At 40.4% G+C, this 17,724-nt stretch overlaps 1 long non-coding RNA gene across 1 annotated transcript; it reads left to right on the top strand.

Annotated features, from left to right (window-relative positions):
* The first annotated feature begins 2,604 nt into the window (after window positions 1-2,604).
* On the top strand, window positions 2,605-3,213 carry LOC142400439 (uncharacterized). The gene is made up of 3 exons (XR_012772931.1): window positions 2,605-2,646; window positions 2,733-2,955; window positions 3,073-3,213. It is a non-coding gene; the product is annotated as an uncharacterized LOC142400439 (long non-coding RNA).
* The last annotated feature ends 14,511 nt before the right edge of the window (window positions 3,214-17,724 follow it).

The following is a 17,724-nucleotide window of genomic DNA, read 5'->3' as shown; positions in this document are numbered from 1 at the left end:
GATCTGCTAAAAATGTGTGTACTGCATGAGCCCGTAGGCGTGCGTGTGTGCAGCCGACTGAATACTGTTTACTTTTGCAAAGTGTCTTTTTTTCTTTGACTCACAGTTTATGATTCAAACATGACATATAAAGAGAAGCCAGCTGGAAAGAAGTGGAGGAACATAAGCGAGCACAAAGCTCCTCTGAGGTTTTCATTTTGACTAAATAGACTTTAAGATTAAGACTTTATTGACATGTAAATACACAAAATTACACCTCCGCAGTTAACCCATCCAGGTTGGCACCTGTTGAACACACACACACTCTCAGAAAATAAAAGTACAGAATTGTACCTTTAGGGGTATGATGGCTTGTCACTGGGGCAGTACCCTAAGAAGGTATAGTTTTGTACCCTTGTGGTTTGTACCTTACAGAGACCAATCTTGTACCTCTGGTGGCAATTTTGTACCCTTATACAGAAGTAGCCTAACACAGACTGTCTATTGTACCTCAGCATGTAGAAAAAAAAGGTACATATAGGTACCTTTTACCACTTGAGTACATATATGTACCTTTTGGGCCCTCAAAAGGGTACATATAGGTACCTTTAGGTAAAATAATTAACCCTAGGGGGTACATTAGTATAGATTGTACCTCAGGGGACAAAAAAGGACTCGTACTGTACCCCTATTTCTGAGAGTTCATGCACATGCAGGGTCACACACTCATGGAGACAGATGCTATTCACAGCGACCGAGGAGCATGGGGGTACCGTGCCTTGCTCAAGGGCACTTCGGCCGTAGCAAGGAGGTGGACTGCCACCCCTCCACCTGTCAGTTCACCAATCTTTGAGCAGTGAAAGTGGGAATCGAACCGCCAACCTTTTATTATTATTATTGGACAGTCCACTCTCACAACTGAGCTGCGGCCGCCCATATCAATATGAATTTGAAGTGACTTGGAGGATGATACATTAAGATAAATATGTTTTAGTGAATAGACATTACCCCGAAGCCCAAAAACTGTGCCTTAAAGAAGACAATAGCTCTGTTCCAGATAAGAATGTGACTTTTCATTTTCAGCTTGTGTTTTGTGGGATAACCGGATATCTCACCAAATTCCTGTTTTATAAGGCGGCGCCTGGAGATGGAGACCAGTTTGGGGTGAATCTGACAGCTTACAAGATGGTGAGATACTGAGGCAAGTAGAGAAATATCACTCATGCAGATGAGTATTAGTAGGGCAGCTTAAAGATGATCCAGGTGGGATCATTTGGGCTTGGTTTATAACAAAGTAATAAAGAGTTTTTGAAAATCCTTGAAGACATTTTGAGTGAGTTGAGCTCATTTGGAGAATTACAGCAGCTGTTATCCCAAAACCAAGTTCGGATTAATCCTGCTGTGGCTTCTTTGACTCGAGGACATTAAAAGCAGTTCTTCTTGTCTAAGGCTCAGTTCACAGTTGTTTTAAAATTAAAAGTAAAACGGGTACATTTAAAAGAATGGTTTTATTTTCTATTTGCGTACATGCAAAGTGCTTCTGAGTAGTCAGTTACATCATTATGCCTTCACAAAGTGTGAGTGAAAGTTGAAGACATTCTGCTACTTCTAACTTTCTCTGTGGCAGATAATTGTATCATATGTAAGTACAGCTGAATTACTGGCACAGATTACTGGAATTAGGACTTTGTCAGATGATGCTGTGCAGGGCTGGACTGACAGTCGGGCATACCGGGCATTTCCCGGTGGGCCGACGCCCCTCGAGGGCCGGTGATGTCATTTTTTTTTTTTTTTTTTTTTATTAATGTAAAAAAAAAAGAAAAAAAAATTACCTGCGGGCGGCCCACGATTTCATGTTGACGGGGCTAGTCCAATGAAATCTCTCAGCACCTCTTTGGCCCGCCCCTCCCCTCACCGTTGACACAGGTCATCAATCCTACCATTTGAGCTGAACGGACCAGGAGAGAACAGTCAAAAATCGAAATGGATAAACAACAGAAACGAAAGGGTGGTGCACAGAAGCTGCGAGATAAAAGGCTAAAAAGCCTACAAGCAGCAAAATGTGCGAAGCTTACTGACATGTTTGCAAGTGCTTCCACCACGACCACAGCACCGGGTGCAGGGCCATCAAGTACCAGGGCCGTCAACATCATCAGCAGCCCCCAGTGCACGAGTGTCTCCTTAGAACAGTGTAGGCCAAACACAGAGGAAGAAGCTATCGTGGAGGAGGAGGAGGAGGAGACAGGTCGTGACCCAGGGACAGATTGAGGAGGTCATAATAGCCAGCCCGGTAAGAAGTAGGCTAATGTTAGGCGAAATGTTAGCAGAATGACGACATGTTTTTTTAATGGGAGGACTGAGGGCTCTCCGTGTGCGTGGAGACTTAAATGGGTATTTATAGATAAACGACTGGTAGGCTACATCTTCACTACATCAGTATGGGGGGAATTGATGATGCAGAAATTATTACTTATTTTATCCAGTCAGGCTGGAACACGAATAAAAAACCTAGCCTGTTTTTTGCACAACCTTGTTGGTAAGTACTTAATACACAATTGATGTTCACACAGCAAAAGTGTTTTGAGTGTAAAACTACAATGAATTTCATCTCAATTCTACCTTTAGTTATGAAGGAACAGAAGGCCATCCAGTTGCAAACAAGAAGAAGTAAGTACTACATGCACACATTTTCACATATAACAAGTATATTAATTTTAAAAAAATAAAATCAATTCTATAATAAATACACCTAGCAATGGAAGAGCACATGGGGCGTGTGACCAGAAGGATGGAGGCTATCGAGAGGAGGATTGAGGGTTTGGAGAAGAAGTCTGACACGTTAGAGGCTGCTGTTCTCTCCAACCTGCCTCAGCATCAGCCTCCTCAGCAGGAAGAGGTCCTGCTGAGTCAATGTCAAACAGTGGAGGAGCTGGAGGAGCTAGGAGTCTGGCCCAACCAGAGAGAAAGAACCAAATGGTAATTAATTGGTTATAATTATATATGAAGATGTATGCATGTAATGTGTTTAATTTGAATAATGAAAGTAGACCACATAAGCTTTTCATTTGTTTTCACTTCATTTAATTTGTTTAGTCTTTTTCTAGAAACGTTTCCTGGGAAGCCTGGGTGGGGCGAAACCGGGGGCCGCCGTTCGGCGCATGTTACGCCAGGTGGCTACAAATCAGGTCCTGGGGGAGTACAGCCTGAGGGGGAGGAGGGCAAAAAAGGCCTTCCAGGGCCTGGTCCTGTACAAAGTTATTACCGGTAAGTTTAACAGGTATTTTTTTACAATTCAGTGTTATGCCAAGTTTGATTGAGGTTTAAATGTGTAACTTTTTTTAAACTTTCATTTGTAGAGGCCTGCATGCAGAACTACCCGCTAACAAAGGTTGCTGACATAGAAGATGCACTGAAATTTGCACCGCACAGAAGGTAAATGTAAACTTTAGTCTGTCATATCAATCTCTAAATAGTCACATTAATGAAATTAAATATTGGTACTAAGTTGGATTAAACCGTTTCGTATTCTTTTTAGGCCAGCTCCTCAAGACGGAACGGACTGAACCAAATACCACCATCAGCATCAGCATCAGCACCCACACCCATTTTTTTTATTATTGTAGTTAATTGTATTTTACTCATACTGTTTTTTTGTTTATATTTTATTATTATTGTTTTATTGAAATAAAACCATGCAAATACACCCATTTTTGATGTTTATTCTTGTATTTAACAGTATTGATTTGGTATTAAACATTCTCGTCCTGCAACATTTGCCATCACTGCTTAGCTCTGAAGTAAGTAGTTGTCGTGCATTTTTACAAACTAGAAATATGACAACATTGTGGGAAAGAACCCAAATATGTAATCAACCATGTTACTAAAGTGCATAATAACCTTGTTACAGAGAACTGAAATAAAATGTTTGACTTTGGTTCTCTAAAGGTTTGGTTATAACCAAACCAAAATCTACCACTTAAAAACGTTCCCTTTGGTTGTATAGGGGAACCAACACATAATAAACAAGGTTGGGGGAACCTCATGAGAACGTCTAGGGAACCAAATATCTAACCAACAACGTTGTGGGAACCATATGGGAACGGCAAGGGAACGTAATGGGAACCACACACATAACGTTCTGGGAACATAAATAGGTGTAACCTGCTAACCAAATTAGAACCGAAAAAAAACAAAAATCAACGTACTCAGAACCTAAACACAACCAAGGGCTCACGTTCCAGGAACATTCTCGGAACGTAAAATTGTTAGTGGGGGAGCTGCTCACCGACTTGTGCTTGTGGTGTGTGTGTGTGTGTGTGTGCGTGGGTGTGTGTGTGTGTGTGTGTCTGCGCGTGCGCGTTTCTGTCACAGAGATAATTCAGAGTCTTTATTTTCAACTAATGCTATGAGTAGATTTATTTTATTTGAAGGTGTAAAAGTGACATGCGCCTGTCATTAGCGTTACAGTAGGCTACTTAAAGCTGCAGTCTGCAGGATTTGTTGTTGTCATACGTAAAGTCCTACTTTTTGGCATTTTAAGAGTTTACATGATCTATCAGAACGCTTGAAGTTGAAAACGGTGACCTCCGTAGTCGCAAAATGCAAGAAATGCTTATTTTTTTAACCGAAAAATAAAAAGTTATTCAACTTCCTGTCCCGCCCCATCAAAACACATGAGAACTCGTGCACGTCTACGTGCACGCCAGATGCGCGTACATGACTCCTCATTCATCAACTCACCTGTCATTTGCGATCATGGAAGACACAGTAAGTAGACTAGACCGTAATGAAGTTCAATAGTCTAGATAAATAAGCGTGGGGACGAGCCTACCTTGTATCGTGCGTGCACAATCGGTGATTGACAGGCAGCAGAGCCCAGCTCGTAACCTGATTGGTTACCTTTTACCGGTCCGGTCTGCAATTTTGTAAACAAACCTGCTGGCTTTGGAGGGACCTAGCGGGACATATAGGGGACCTAGAGAACTCTTTTTTTTTGTATTGGGGTATTTAATGTACTACTTTCAGAATCCCCGGACAGTTCCAGGCATTATGCTTGAAAAAGAGTTGCAGACTGCAGCTTTAAACCATCATTAATGTAGGAAAGGCTATAACGTATCTAGTGCCATTCCATTTTGTAGGCTTAAGTTGACTGGTGTGCAGATATTGCAAATACCCAATGACATCAGTCATAGATATCAAGTGTGTCATTAATGTTTATGACACTCTCATGTAGACACCAAAGTGTTCAGTGTTGTTTTAGCTTGTGATAACTATATTGTTTGCAGGTGTTACAGGTTACAGTTGCCCATGTAATATTAGTGAAACATTGCTTTGTTGAAATGGATTGGTAGGTAACCGGAGAAATACAAAATTAATATTCCTGCCTCGGTCATTTTTAACCCTCCACTACATCAAACACAGACTGAGGAGTTGCTTTTCTGCCAGCAAACTGGAAGCCTTTATGTTGATGGCCACCGAGAAAGATGTTCTTGTGTCCCTTGATACTGACACAGTGATTGACAGAGTGGCAGAGAAGAGCGATTTAATGAAAAAACTGCTTTAGTAAGGTGAGGAGATTTATTTAAATGAATACATTTGTGTTAGGATTTAATTGCATTTTTCACAGAAAGTGATGAGATTACTTGTGTGATCGTATAAATATTCATGGTGGGCCGCCATGGCCAAAAAATGCCCGGGCCATTTTTCGGTCCCAGTCCAGCCCTGATGCTGTGGCTATAAAATCAGGATTTCAATAGAGCCGACTTGTTTTTTGCTTCTTCTTGAGGGACTTCAGTTAAAAAATCTCCTCTGATGCTGTTTGCCTGTCATTGTGTAGAGTTTTTATTTGGTTTCTTAATGTATTCACAACCTGAATCTCAGTTACCTTACTTCTTATTCTGCTCGTAGAGCTTTCTCCCACATCTGATGCTTGTTTGTCATCACCTCCCTCAGTATAGAACCTCTCAGTTTTCATTTGTTCAGTGCCAGACCATTGCATGTTGTAGTTCCTCCCTGTCAGTACTCTTTTGTAATTGTCTCTCCATCCGTCTGTCTGCCAGCCAGCCAGCCCCCTTAGTTCTGTTTTTTTAATTTCTTTTACCTTCTGTTTGTTCGCTCTTGTCCTGCTCCAGCAGCGTTTTCAGCTTTGTTAATTAAAACCTCTGAGACCATCTGCCCGTCTTCGCCTCCTTCACAGTCCTGCATTTGGGTCCACTCGTGACATTGCCAGCCTGGTCCACTGAAACACTAATATACCTGAGCGTCATTGCTGCATCCTGAACTTAGCACTGCCAAAGAGGATTGTGAAGATCCGTGTGAGGAAATGCACACAAACCACAACGTTGTTTTTGGGTGGCAGCCAGAATGTTTTCCAGCGTTGAAGCAGCGTTGTGGAGATGGGTCTGATTATGTGAGACAATCTTTTTGCACAACTGCTAACAACTCAGGAAACATTCTCAATCTAAATTTTTTACTTTTGTTTGATTAGAATAACAAAGAAACAGCACACTAATTTGTTTCAAATAAAGCTGGATTCACTCCACAGTAACAGCCTTTGCCTCATTGCTATTCATACCATCACACAGGCAATAATAACAACATCTCCACTTGTTTACTCTCTTCTGACTTTCATTTAAATTCTCACTCTCTTCTTCGCCTGGACTTTCATTTGTCACTATCCTTCACTGTCATCTGGAGCCCACCCTCCAGTTATCTCGTTGGAGTCTTTTGTTCGTTGCTGCAATCAATTCACTTAGATGGAAATGCGAGACTGTAATTAGCTGGTTCACGTTAACTGCAAATGAAATGGTTGACACTGCCCAAATTGGATTCTCTCAAACGCCTCCGATTCCCCATCTCAGTCTAAACTCTCATTTATCCACCGCAGCTCTTCTCTCACCACACATGAATCTTATTAGAAACGTGAGCTGTGGACGACATATCAAACAACATCCTTGTTTGTAACTGTTTGAGTGCAGCTGTGTGTGTTTACCTGACTTACAGAATCTGAAACAGTCAGGGAGAAATTAAGGTGAAAGTAAACATGTAATGATGGTGGACAAAATAAGGGCAACACCTCGCAGAGGAACAAAATGCAAACACCAGCTGTACAATAAAGGATGCTGTGCGTTTGCGAGGTCTTTTATTGGTTTTAATGTGAAAACGGTAGACAAATGCACATGGACAGTTTCAACTGTCTTAAAGGGATAGTTCGCCTCTTTTGACATGAAGCTGTATGACATCCCATATTAGCAATATCATTTATGAACATTTTCTTACCCCCTGCTGCGTCCTGTGAGCCGAGTTCCAGCCTCGTTTTGGTGTTGACGAAAGTAGTCTGGCTAGTTGGCTGGGGCCACAAAAATAAAGCTTTTTGCTTCTCAAAACAATATGCGTTCAAAAGAGTAATACATTTGCATCACAAAATCGTTCTCCTGGAAAAAGTCAGACCTCACAATCGCTTGGCCCTATTTTCTCTCCCTGTGCATCACTGACTGCTGTGTAGAGCGTGCAGACCGAAGTGCAGACCGAAGTGCAGACCGAGCACTCCCCTGCTTCCGAGCAGTAAACACCATAACAGGTGCGGCTGTCGTCATGTGGCCGCATGCAGTGATACGAAGGGAGACAAATTAGCGGCAAGCGATTGTGAGGTCTGACTTTTTCCTGGACAATATTGTTTTGAGAAGCAAAACGCTTTATTTTTTACACCCCAGCCAACTAGCCGGACTACCTTTGTCAACGCCAAAACTCGGCTGGAACTCGGCTCAGAAGACGCAGCATGGGGTAAGAAAATAATAACAATAGCTTCTTTTAGCTTCTTCAACTGTTTTAGCTTTTTTTAGATTCTTCAGCTTTTAGCTTCTTTTAGCTAACAATAATAAATAATATTGTTAGTATGGGCTGTCATACAGCTTCATGTCAAAAGAGGCGAACTATCCCTTTAACAGACACTACGCAGACACTACGCAGACACTACGCAGACACTCTGGTGCACCTCCTCAAAATTGTAACTCACCGCAGACAGTGCCGCAGACATCGCCGCAGGGAGGAGAGAAAGGAGGCCTCTGATTGGTCAACTCTACATCCGCTCTACACTATGCGTATTTCCGGTTTGCTAACCGGCTGACGCTAACCGTGCTAACCGTGACGATTCTTTCGCCTCTCTGCCAGCTCCAGTAGTAGCAATATTTCTTCTATTTCGAGATCGATCAGCTGGATCTCAATCAAAGTGCGCATTCGTCCAGTCGCCATTGTTGTTGAATGACCTCCGTAACCGTAACACCCACAATCCTGGCTTGTTCGTGATTGTCCCTCTTGCGTTGTGGCGTGGGATTAACATAGCGCAGACAGCGCTTCAAGGCATAAATCAAAAATAACTGCGTCGTGTCTGCGACAAGCTCACTGCGACACACTGCTGCGAAGTATACACGAGCCTTAAGTCACAAGATCACACGTGAGCATTCAGGCAAATTGACAGGCTGCAGACCAAGGTGTTGCTTTCGGAATTCTACCTATTCTCAACTTTCCACCGCAACTGCTGCTAATAAACTGAAGCAACAGACCCAGAATTTAATTTGACAACTCAAGATGTCGCTCCATTCAAAATTAATGAGATGCAAATCAGTTCAGCCCTGAAACGCATACATGTGAATCCTGCCTTATTGTCAAGACTTCTTGATGTCGCTGGATGTAATTCAGTATATTAGCCTCTTCTAGTTCCTGCAGCTGGATGTTTTTCTCTGTGATATCAACTTCACGTATACCTGGATAGGATATTTGATTTGTATTGCCATTAAGTCTGAAGAAAGGCCTCTTTTTTTTCCTCCTATTTACACAGTTTTTCTCCTGTTAATCTGCCTGAGTTACTGTCAACAGTGGATAGATGCTTATCCCTGATGAACACTTCTGTACCTAATCTGATCAGTCTATATTTTTATCAACTGGTTAGGAACCAAATGTTTTTAAGCTGGCTTTAACTAAACATTTGTTTAAAAAGCTTGATTGTTTAGACAATTGCAGACCTATTACCAACCTTACTTTTACCCTGTCAGTCTGTTTAAAGTTATCTTAAACAAACATTGTCCCTTTGCTGAGTTAGGGTTTATATGTAGAGTTCCAGTCGGGCCACTATAGTCAGAAACCGCAATAACCAAGGTTAAAAATGACATTCTTCTTTCTTCTGATAGTGGTCTTGTCTCTGTGCTGCTCTTGTTTGAGAGACATCGATGACAACGCCATCTTAAGACAAAATAAGATTACAGGGAAATAGATTTAATCAATTAACTGAAGAAACAGAATGATTATTTACTAAGTTCTAAGTAGATTCATAAATTTAAAAGGTATATTTTTCAACATCAGCTGATTTTCTGCAAGTTTCGTGTCTATAAAGTTTTGTATCGATAATGTTCAGTGTTGTTGAGGAAGCACTTGGATGCAGGTTAGTTGGTGCAAAAGTTAGCCAGAGGTTGTTCGGAAACTGCTGGATTTTTAAACTGTTGGTGTATAGAGCTTCTTTGAGTTAAGTTTCAGACATGGAAATCAATATGGAGCGCCAAGAAATTCATCAGGAAATACAGCCCAACCAGTTCACTGTTCAGTGAAAGCACTTTGGATTCTACAATGTTCTTAGAGAGAAGGAGCCGGGCACCACTCGTTCAATATGCAAGGTTTGCGAGATGAAACTCACTGTGGGAACACCACAAATATCCCAGGGCCCAGAGAGCGCCAGAGTTGGAAAAAGATCAGCTGCTGATCAATGCTTATTTGTTACAAACTTAGCAGCAAAGTCTGAAGAGGCAGAATAAAAATGACGTCCGTTACCTGTTTCATCTTAAGAGCTACATCTGTACGGAGGAGTTGATACAGACAAGCTTGACATGGACAGAGTATATCATACTGTGACATGATTTTTACTGAGCGAGCTGTACCTCAGCTGTACAAAGACCACACTGACGGGATTACATGAAGATTTGGGTTCAAAGCTTTGACTTTCAATGCCAAACAAGAAAAGCTGAACATTCATGCCAGAGTTATGACAACAGTCTAATTACTGCACAATAAGAAAAGTTAAACATAACATCCACTGAAGAGCTGTTTCTTCTTGCCAACTCTAAGTTTGGGCTGACTTAGACTCCCTGAAATGCATCTTTTCTTCAAAAAGAAACTTCAAATGAAAAAGAAGAAGTAATGAGTGCTGAAAAGGGTAGGGAAAAAGACACCAAAGGAACGTAATAATGCCTCAATCTACCCGCACTTCTCCTGTTCCTAGTGTTTGTATGGTTTATATTACTTTTGATTAATGTGGATTTCTCTGTGAAGCCCACACAGCAGATGTCACAGCCTGTGAATGAGTGCCAGGACTTAGCATTTAGACTGACTCACTAAATCAACCTGTGCTACACATACAATGACTTATAGCTCCATAGGTGACGTACGGTCACCACACATACCTTTCATAGTACAACTAATACATGTGTGTGTCTCATTCATTGTGCATTTCAGGGTTGAAATGTCTAACCATGGGAATAAGAGGGATTTATGGAGGAGATGAAGGCTTCTGGTCTATACACACATGATGCAAGGTCAAATGTCCAGTTTACAGTCAGCTTTATACCTGTATTTAAATATTACGGGACATGCTGTCACTCAGTGCTTGTGAAGGGATTAGGGACGGGTGCAGTAATGAAAATAATGACAAAAGAAAGGAAGAGGAAGTAGATGAAATTAACAAGAAAAGTGATAAACAGATAATGAGTAAAAGCGTGAGAGATTAAGGTGAGGTGAATTTAAAGATGAAAATGAAGGAGGGTGTGAAGGAATTTCAGGAAATGAGGAAGATATAAGGAGAGGAAATGAAAGAAAGTAACAATAGAGTTGTGGGGGATATGAAAAAAATTAAGAAAAGAAACACAGCTGATAAATAAAATGTGCAAGAAAGGTGTTAGAAAGATAAGAAAAGAAGTAAAGAAGAGGGCAAAAGGGATGGGAGACAAAGCATGAAGTCATGAGGAAATGACAGGGGGAGAGAAATAAAGAGCAGACATGAAAAAGGGATGTACCTAAGTAGAAAAGGTGCGGAGAAAGGGAAGACAGGAGAAAGATTAGAAGGAGATCAAGTGGTTGTTTGTCATCTTGTGCCATTGATGTTTAAAAGGACGATGTGTATACAGTAATCAGTCACAAGGGGAAAAGAACAAAAAGTACTTGTCTCTTTGTGATACACATATAGACGGACTTATTGAGGAAAAACACTAGAACGCAGCAGAAAAAACTGGTTTGGACTTCAGTGATGCAGATCGGTAATAACTGATAATTAGACAGTACACCACGGCAAGAAGACTAATTGTTCTCATCAGATTAAGGGAATAATTGTGTGTAGATACATCATCAAAACATGGCAGAGGCAAATTTGATCAGAGCAGATGTTGAATTAATTGGTTTTGAGGCTGATTGCATTAATGCTCTGAGTCTATTAGTCAGACAGACTAGTAATTAACACCCTGCCTCTAACTCACACACTGGCAACGATGCCTTCCTCACAAACATGGGAATGTTGGTGTTCTGCAAAGAAGTGATAAAACCTTGACTGCACGAGTGATTTTTCTGTTGTTTGCAGAAAATAATGGCTTTGTTCTTTGCTCTTTCAGTATGTCATTAGCCCAAAGTAAAATACACAGAGATAAGGCTCAGAGGTATCGGATACACATTCGGAATCGTCAAACTCAGACACGTTCTCACTTAAGAAGAGGCATTGTAATAGTTTACCGTGTCATTGCTTTCAGGCATCTCTGCCTCCTTTATTGTGTGAGAATGTTTCCTTTTTTTCTTCACCGTTTCCATGGTGCAACAACATGATTAACTTTCAAGCCTTCAACAATTAGTCTCAGAGGTGATTATATCTTGTGATCTTCAACTTATTGATGGCTCAACATTTTCAGCATTTCATTGGAAAATGACAAAAGAAAACCAGACAAATGTGATACATAAATGACTAGTGAAAAAAAAAAGAAGAATAAAAGACTAATTATTTGACGATGCGATTTGACGATTGATTTATAATTCAGGAATATATTTGGTTCAGCTGTTAATTGATTGTTTAACTGAATGCTGACTGTATGTACAAAGAATAGCCCAGGTTTAAGGTTTCTACTGTTCAACAGAAAACTGAATATGTTGCACATGAGTGAACATAACCTCACTCCCATATATGTAATATGACAAAAGGTTAAAGTTTGGTTGTTGTCACAGACCTTGTCCATGCTCAGGGTTTATATAAAGCCAACACTATATTGTGGTTATCTCAGTGAAAAGCACTTACTAAGAGAAAGAAATTTCGAGAGAAACAGAGACCAAGTATTCAGGATCACCACCAACACCCGTCTCCTTTTTCATCCGGTACTTTTACCAAAACTACTGGGATTAACGGAAACACAAGCTTCTCTGCTGGCTTGCTGTGGTGTATTTTGGCTGAGTTCTCTGCAGCTACGACATACATGACATTGTTAGCACCTTACTCCACAGCTGGAGAGATCTCGAAATATTCAATGTCTGCAGTGTGGGTTTGGGATTTCATAACCAAGCTGTTTGTCTAAGCTAAAAGGAATTCCACATTCCACCATTCTTGTGATTAATCTGAGCCGGAAAACAGATGATTCTGACTCTTTCTCTAATTTATGTTGTTGAACAGGCCTAAACGTCTGTGAGACCCCAGTCTCCAACGTTGAAGTGGCAAGCTTTTACATTGTTTTTCCTACCATCACGTAGCATTACCCTTGAAACTTCCTTTGCTACCAAATGTATTGCCACAGATAAACCTTGAAAATGAAACTGGGAAAGTAAATTAGTATTTAATATCAAAAGACAGGGTTGCAATAAAGATGGGGGATTTTTAATTGAAACATGGTTTGTGATTACTGTTAGTTTTTCACTTGAAACGCACATCCCTACTGCAACCAGCTGAATTTCTTCCACAAACCTCCAAACTATGGCAGCAATACAAAAAAAGCCCAGTCGATAGCAAATGATTGATTTGTTCCTATTGGACTAAAACATGGCAGTGGAATGTGGCAAAGGCAGCAGGAAGGAAACATTATGACATCTTTGGATACTAATTCTAAAACATTAACACATGTTGTTACATTTCTTATTTTTACTCGATTATACACTACACTGTATTTCTGTCAATAGATAACTACAACCGTTACACACTAGAACTTAACAACGTCACTTTCATTCTTAATATTCTCCAAGCGACCTGACTGGAGCACTGTACAGAAGTTGGAAGACATTTTTTCTTTCATATTCAAGATTCTCATGTACACCCTGCAGAAAAACAGCTTAAGTGGTTTTAGAGATACCAGGAGGACTTCAAAAGCCTCCCAATCTCTTTATAGAGGATTTTAGCAGTTTTTCTACTCCACATGCAGGACATTTAAAGAAAGACAAACATGTATTACTCAGCTGACATCCCCATTTATTCAGCCATACCTTGTACGATCATTTTTAAATGACTCTTTCATTCCATAATTAAACTAAACATGAGATGAAGAGTGATCAGGATGATGAAGCAATCCTGAAGCAATAATGAGGCAATCTCTGACACACTGCTTGCTGACTAAAGGAAAGCTAAACATGTTAACTATAATATCTCAGCTGTACGCTTTCTTAATGAAAGTAGAGGCACAAACTGTTGATCATTTCAAAATCTGACAACATGCTGAGCTCATCTAATCAGATAAAAAGGTATATCCTGTTATTTCAGTTGAGAAAGCAGAAAAGATAGCTCCTCCTGAATATTTGAATCACTCTGCCTGTAAGTAACCAATCAAGTTGTAATGATGCAGGGAGCCAACATACACCTTCATTATTGGGGCTGCAGCTGGCTTGATTTATAAATGCCAGCTGCGGTACCTGCACCCAAAAGAGATGCTGCTCTGCCTGCTTCTGCACGAAACTGCTCAGGTGATTTCTCATAAGAGAATAGTGCTGGGGAAGCAAGAACCATAACAAGGTATTAACATGGGGACCCTCAAAATTACAAGTTCATTCAGTGAGCAAAACGGATGTATAATCATTCCTTTTTTCTCAAAATGATTGTGTCTCCATCAACTTAAAAAGATAATTACCATTGTTTGTGTTGGATGATGAAAGGTAACAATAATTTATCTTAAGAGCTAGTTCAATGGGATTCAATTCAGGACCACATAAAATGTAAATTCATCACATTTGGATAGAGTTTAAAATGTACAGATACTTTCTTACGTTAGTAGTCATCTGTAAAACAGTCTTAAAGAAGTCTACAGGGAGACCAAGACAAAAAATATCACATTTCCATTGCAAATATAAAAACACAAAGTTGTTTTTTCAACATTAATATGACCGGTTTCTGCTTTCTTTCCTAAAATATCTCATTTGTAATATTACACTTCAGCTCAGTCAGGAATACTATATGTCACAATAGAAAAAAAAAAAGACAAACTTCATTTCAGTGTCATATTTGACCACAGTTTGCACCGTTATGGACGTTAAGTTTTCAAAAGACTTCTTTAGCTCCGTGTCAAAATTGCTTCCAATTAACAAGACCAAAACTGAGCAGAAGCTTTCTGTCAGAGCAATTTGTGATTTAAAGAGACTTGTTGTCCCAGCACTCACCGTCTCAAATTACTCATTAAAATAATGTCTAATCTATCACTAATTACATAATGAATGTGATATAAGCTTTGGGAAGGTGACGTTTACATTCAAATTCAAACCTAAATGACTCCAATGAAAGGATGAAAAATGTGCCCTAGTTGCAAAGAGTAAAAAAGATACAAAAAATTTATCATGTTCAACCTAAAAGGGTGGAAATTTAAGTGATAAAACGACTCCTACGTTCCACAGATCAAAATGTTGTGTTCGGGGAAAATACTGTAAACGCAAACAATACTGTCAATACTGTGTGTGTTAATGATGCCTCACATTAACGCACATAAAGCCTGAAGTCCCAGATTGTAAACTTCAACTATCTTCCAGGTGTTTAGAAACCATTTATAGAAACCAGAAATGCTGTTTGAATAAAAACGTATATATCAAAATTCCACTTTCTTCTCTAATTTTATCCTGTAGAATAGTTAAAAGGAAAAATCCTCACGATCAGCAACAAGCAGCCACTGAATATTTCTCCTGTTAGAGGGGAAAGGACTGCAGCAGTGAGCAGTGCCGAAATACTCTACCATTTTATTTTGTTGCTTTTTATTCTCATGTTCCATCAAACACACAAAAAGCTTTAAAAGCATTTTGCATTAGGGCTTCTTTTTGTCCAGCTTCAGTCAAGTCGTGCGTTTTTAAACTTTGGAGTGCCTTGAGCGATTTCCAACAGAACCATTTAAAAACAAAGTAACATTGAAAAACTTCAGACTGTAAGATTCAGCAAGCTTGGCAGGTATGACGTGTTTTCTATCTGCTGGCAAAGCAGGAGAATGGTCATGGACACCTGGGCTCAGCCATTTCATCAGCAATCAATGTTCACTTTAAACTAGGTTGCCTTCAGTTTGGCAAAAATCCCTTTTTTTTATTGAATATATAATTTATTCACTTTCTACTCTCAAAACTCCTTCAAATTATTTGCACACTTTTCCCTTTCTGGGGTGTATGTCATGCAACATCTTCATTTTTTAAACTGATAAATTTCATGTCATCCCTGAAGAAAAATCCTGGGACAGGTGAACCTCTTTTACCATCGGAGGGGTTTGTTACCGCCCAAAAAACAGGGGCTTTTTCCTACTGTATCATTTTTCCTTTTCCCCTTGTGTGCGTGTGGTCTTTTTCTCCCTCTGTGATGCGAGTGTCAGTGTGGTATGGGTGTGGTTGACTTCATCAAACAGCAGGTTCTCGAGGCGCAGCTGATTCTCATCAGACTCATCATCCCTGCAGCTTAAATTCTCCGGTCAGACCTCCATTCGACGCCAGATTCTTGTAACTCCTAAGTGGTACATTCTGCCACCCATGTTATTGTATTGATCATATCTTTCCTATCTAAATACCAACCGTGTTTCTCCTCTGCTCCTTTGAAGAAATCCCTTCCTGTCTGCCGTCAAACCCTGGTACCTATTCCCAAACCTGGAGAAGAAACCCACCTAGAGAGCTACACTCTGGAAAACACTCACCTGGAGACCATTCAGACCTGAAAGATCCAGGATAACCTGGAGACCATTCGGACCTGAAAGGTCCATGATAACCTGGAGACCATTTGGACCTGCAGACCATTCGGACCTGAAAGATCCAGGATAACCTGCAGACCATTCGGACCTGAAAGATCCAGGATAACCTGCAGACCATTCGGACCTGAAAGATCCAGGATAACCTGCAGACCATTCGGACCTGGAGACTATTCGGACCTGAAAGATCCATGATCATCTGGAGTCCATTCGGACCTGAGTAGTTAGTTTCTAACTGCAACAAACCACGGTCAGATTGCTCTAAGTTTGGACAATCAGAAGGATTCACGATGGCCAAACCAAGCAAACCAAGCCAACTGCTGCAGAGACCAAGAGGACACAAAGAACTATTTTTTGCAACCTAGAACGCTTCAAACCTCAAAAATTCCAGAGCCGTTAGAGAAAACGCATCACTGTTGATTTCTACGTGTCATTTTTGCATCTGATGTTTTTTTTTTTTAACTTTCTCACTACATTCTCTTAATCCTTGTGTTGTCTTGCGGTCATTCTGACCCTAAATTTAATCTTTGCCACCAAAATAGGTTTTTTATTCATCAAATCTATCAGCCCTAAATTCCAAAATGTAGGGGGAACATTTTGTGGTAATGGATTGGACTGAAGTAAGACTAAAGGTATAAATCATACTACATGCTTTAATGAACAGTCAAACCAGACGGGGTCTTTTTTTTTACCCCGGAGGACAAAAGGTGTTTGGCAATCGGCAGGACAAAGAATGTGGCAGTTGCATCAGAATGTTGAACATTTCTAACAAGCCAATTTATGTACTGATGCAATGGTGATTAATATCTGTGTAGTAGGGTGAAGACTGAACCCAACAACAGGCCTGCATGATATTCTTCTAAAGAATTCACACCATCTCAACTTCCTGCAGCCAAGAGCCAGACCTTTAGCCCTGTGTGCCCGCTACTCCCGGGGGCCCGGGGAGGGTAAGTAGTGAGTAATGTGTGTGGCTGTGTAAGTGCAGTATGGGAACCATGGTCCCTGCTAACCCCTGGATTCCACCAGATGTGGCTCTATGACATCTTGTGACAGCAGTGTTTTGTACTGCCCTCCACACTGTTCATAGCACACAGAGCATTTCATAAACAGCGTATTTTGTCTGACCAACTATACAATTCGACCATCCTGTTTTCCAACGGTTGCTTGCCAAAATGTTCAACGGTAGTTCAATTTACCATTTCAGTTATTACCTTTCTGTCTTCTGGTATAATTGAAACCACATGTCTAATGTTTGGAGGCTCCCTTTGTGCTGCCATAACATGTCTGACCTCTCAGGGCACAGTTTCTCTGGGGATATCTTCTGGTTTTCAACACCACAACATTGGCATCAGATCTAGGATGTTGTATAGATTAGGATTGCTATAGTGTTAGACTCTACTAGTTTTCAAGGGGCAACATCTTGGCTGGTCCTATGCATTTTTTTTTTTTAACAGGACACTCTCAGACAGGTAATATTGTTTTTTATAAAGGAACAACACACATTCACTGTTGCAATAAGGGGCTATTCATAAAAAAAAACTTCAACTCA

The sequence above is a fragment of the Odontesthes bonariensis genome, chromosome 2 (assembly GCF_027942865.1).
Source record: "Odontesthes bonariensis isolate fOdoBon6 chromosome 2, fOdoBon6.hap1, whole genome shotgun sequence".
NCBI classification, from domain to species: Eukaryota; Metazoa; Chordata; class Actinopteri; order Atheriniformes; family Atherinopsidae; genus Odontesthes; species Odontesthes bonariensis.
The sequence above is the reverse complement of the archived record's forward strand: the minus strand, read 5'-3'. Positions and strand labels throughout refer to the sequence as shown.